Below are 4,399 nucleotides of genomic sequence, written 5' to 3'. Positions count from 1 at the left end.
TACAGGTAACGAGTTCAAACAGGTGCAGTTAATACAGGTAATGAGTGGAGAACAGGAGGGCTTCTTAAAGAAATACTAACAGGTCTGTGAGAGCCAGAATTATTACTGGTTGGTAGGTGATCAAATACTTATGTCATGCAATAAAATGCAAATTAATTACTTAAAAATCATACAATGTGATTTTCTGGATTTTTGTTTTAGATTCTGTCTCTCACAGTTGAAGTGTACCTATGATAAAAAATGACAGACCTCTACATGCTTTGTAAGTAGGAAAACCTACAAAATCGGCAGTGTATCAAATACTTGTTCTCCCCACTGTATATGTTGGTGTTTTATATGTCTGGGAGAAGTAATGAGTTCATGTAATGATTAGTAAGTAATGGGCTGGCTTGTATGCATAGCTGAAAACATAATTGATTTTTTATCCACATTGAGAATTGCAAAACTGTCATTTAGTTTAGTTGTCATTGTCAATATAATATGTTATATTGCATTGTTGGAAGATACATTTTTTCAAAGCCTATGAGAAATAATGCAAAAGTCACACTACAGTAGAATAACACATTCCCTAAAAATCTTAACATTACATTTGATCATCATCATCATACAGTATCATACAGAGCTATCCATTATGTTAGTCATGATCAAATCAAGATTTATTGGTCACGTACACAGATTTGCAGGTGTTATGGCAGGTGCAGCGAAATGCTTATGTTACTAGTGTCACGCCTACTCCCGCTCCCACCTCCAGCGGATGGAATGAGCCGGCGCTCCGCACTCTCTTCCGGAAAGGACTGCGCGAAGAGGTCCAGACAGAGTTGGCATGTCGGGATGACAACCTATCCTTGGATGCACTCATTACGATGGCCATCTGTCTGAATAACCTTCTTTGGTCGCGTCGGTGCCCACCTCGCCACTCGCCTCCTTCCTTTGGCTGTCCTGAGGCAGAGCCTGAACCCATGGAGGTAGGGGCCACACACCTCTCCCAGGCAGAGTGGCGTCGCCGGAGACTGCTGGGGCTCTGTCCCTATTGCGGCCAGGAGGGGCACCAGCTTCCCAACCCGGAGTCCACTAGGGCAGAGGGACGGCCCTGTGATCCCGTCTCCCAGGGTAGGCCTGAATATTCCACCATCATCGTTTTCCGCCAAACCCTTTCTAGTTCCCATTTCATTGGCTGGCTGTCCCTCAGGAGTTGTCTCTACAGCTCTACTGGACTCCTGTGCTGCAGGGAATTTAATCGACCAGGCCCTCGCCTCCTCCCTGAACATAACTTCATACTCGCTCTCCTCTCCTTTTCTGGTCCAAGCCCTGGATAAGCGACCATTGGAATCACGCAGATCACAGCACCCCTCACCCTAAGGAGTCACTGCCAGGACCGACAGGGGGAGTGAGCCCTGTTCCTTCCCTGGGCGGTGTACGCCCAGAACTCACTTCGTCACTCCTCCACCGGGTTGACTCCCTTCCAGTGCGTCCTGGGATATCAGCCAGCCCTGGCTCCGTGGACTCCGAGCCAGACCGAGGCCCCTGCAGTGGACGAGTGGTTCAAGCAGACCGCCACCGCAGTGAAGCTCCCGTGTTCCATCCTGGTGATCGCATCTGGCTCTCCTCCAAGAACCTCCCGCTCCACCTGCCCTGCCGGAAGCTGAGCCCCCGGTTTGTGGGACCCTTCAAGGTCCTCCGGAGGGTCAATGAGGTTACTTACAGTGGCTCGCGAAAGTATTCACCCCCCTTGGCATTTTTCCTATTTTGTTGCCTTACAACCTGGAATTAAAATAGATTTTTGGGGGGTTTGTATCTTTTGATTTACACAACATGCCTACCACTTTGAAGATGCAAAATCTTTTTTATTGTGAAACAAACAAGAAATAAGACAAAAAAACTGAAAACTTGAGCGTGCATAACTATTCACCCCCCCCCCCCCAAAGTCAATACTTTGTAGAGCCACCTTTTGCAGCAATTACAGCTGCAAGTCTCTTGGGGGTATGTCTCTATAAGCTTGGCACATCTAGCCACTGGGATTTTGCCCATTCTTCAAGGCAAAACTGCTCCAGCTCCTTCAAGTTGGATGGGTTCTGTTGGTGAACAGCAATCTTTAAGTCATACCACAGATTCTCAATTGGATTGAGGTCTGGGCTTTGACTAGGCCATTCCAAGACATTTAAACGTTTCCCCTTAAACCACTCAAGGGTTGCTTTAGCAGTATGCTTAGGATCATTGTCCTCATGGAAGGTGAACCTCCGTCCCTGTCTCAAATCTCTGGAAGACTGAAACAGGTTTCCCTCAAGAATTTCCCTGTATTTAGCGCCATCCATCATTCCTTCAATTCTGACCAGTTTCCCAGTCCCTGCCGATGAAAAACATCCCCACAGCATGATGCTGCCACCACCATGCTTCACTGTGGGGATGGTGTTCTCGGGGTGATGAGAGGTGTTGGGTTTGCGCCAGACATAGCGTTTTCCTTGATGGCCAAAAAGCTCAATTTTAGTCTCATCTGACCAGAGTACCTTCTTCCATATGTTTGGGGAGTCTCCCACATGCCTTTTGGTGAACACCAAACGTGTTTGCTTATTTCTTTCTTTAAGCAATGTTTTTTTTCTGGCCACTCTTCCGTAAAGCCCAGCTCTGTGGAGTGTACAGCTTAAAGTGGTCCTATGGACAGATACTCCAATCTCCGCTGTGGAGCTTTGCAGATCCTTCAGGGTTATCTTTGGTCTCTTTGTTGCCTCTCTGATTAATGCCTTCCTTGCCTGGTCTGTGACTTTTGGTGGGCGGCCCTCTCTTGGCAGGTTTGTTGTGGTGCCATATTCTTTAAATTTTTTAATAATGGATTTAATGGTGCTCCGTGGGATGTTCAAAGTTTCAGACATTTTTTTATAACCCAACCCTGATCTGTACTTCTCCACAACTTAGTCCCTGACCTGTTTGCAGAGCTCCTTGGTCTTCATGGTGCCGCTTGCTTAGACACTTAGATTGCACACAGTTGGACTTTATTTAACTAATTATGTGACTTCTAAAAGTAATTGGTTGCACCATAACTTATTTAGGGGCTTCATAGCAAAGGGGGTGAATACATATGCACGCACCACTTTTCCGTTTATTTATTTGTTAGAATTTTTTTAACAAGTTATCTTTTTTATTTCACTTCACCAATTTGGACTATTTTGTGTATGTCCATTACATTAAATCAAAATCAAAATAATTTTAAATTACAGGTTGTAATGCAACAAAATAGGAAAAACGTCAAGGGGGATGAATACTTTTGCAAGGCACTGTACTGTTTAAAACTCCCTACCAACTACTGGATCTCACCCTCTTTTCATGTTTCCCTCCTCGGGCTGGGGGTTTCTGATCCCCTAGCTGATGCCGTCCCACACGACACTCCTCCGCCTCCCCTGGACATCGATAGGACCCCTGCCTATCCCGTCAGGTCCCTACTGGACTCCCGACGTTGTGGGGGTCGGCTTCAGTACATGGTGGACTGGGAGAGGTACGGCCCAGAGGAACGCTGTTGGGTTCCTGGACCCCATCATTGTCAGGGATTTCCATCTCCACCGTCCGGATCGGCCTGCTCCTCGCTCTCGGGGCCATCCTCCTGGCCGGCGTCGTCCTACGGTTGGAGCCGCGTGTCGGGTGTGGGGGGTACTGTCACGCCTACTCCCGCTCCATCTCTCCAGCGCTCGACGTCGCCAGTCTACTAACCACCGGCACTGGCAACCAATATTACGCACACCTGCTCCCCATCATTACGCACACCTGCTCCCCATCATTACGCACACCTACTCCCCATCATTACGCACACCTGCTCCCCATCATTACGCACACCTGCTCCCCATCATTACGCACACCTGCTCCCCATCATTACGTACACCTGCTCCCCATCATTACGTACACCTGCTCACCATCATTACGCACACCTGCTCCCCATCATTATGCCCACCTGCTCCCCATCATTACGCACACCTGGACCCCATCATTACGCCCACCTGCTCCCCATCATTACGCCCACCTGCTCCCCATCATTACGCCCACCTACTCCCCATCATTACGCCCACCTGCTCCCCATCATTACGCACACCTGCTCCCCATCATTACGCACACCTGGACCCCATTATTACGCACACCTGCTCCCCATTATTACGCACACCTGGACCCCATCATTACGCACACCTGGACCCCATCATTACGCACACCTGGACCCCATCATTACGCACACCTGGACCCCATCATTACGCACACCTGGACCCCATCATTACGCCCACCTGCTCCCCATCATTATGCACACCTGCTCCCCATCATTATGCACACCTGCTCCCCATCATTACGCACACCTGGACCCCATCATTACGCACACCTGGACCCCATCATTACGCACACCTGGACTTCGTCATTACCTTGATTC

The sequence above is a fragment of the Coregonus clupeaformis genome, chromosome 36, assembly GCF_020615455.1.
Source record: "Coregonus clupeaformis isolate EN_2021a chromosome 36, ASM2061545v1, whole genome shotgun sequence".
NCBI classification, from domain to species: Eukaryota; Metazoa; Chordata; class Actinopteri; order Salmoniformes; family Salmonidae; genus Coregonus; species Coregonus clupeaformis.
Note: the sequence above shows the minus strand (reverse complement) of the source record.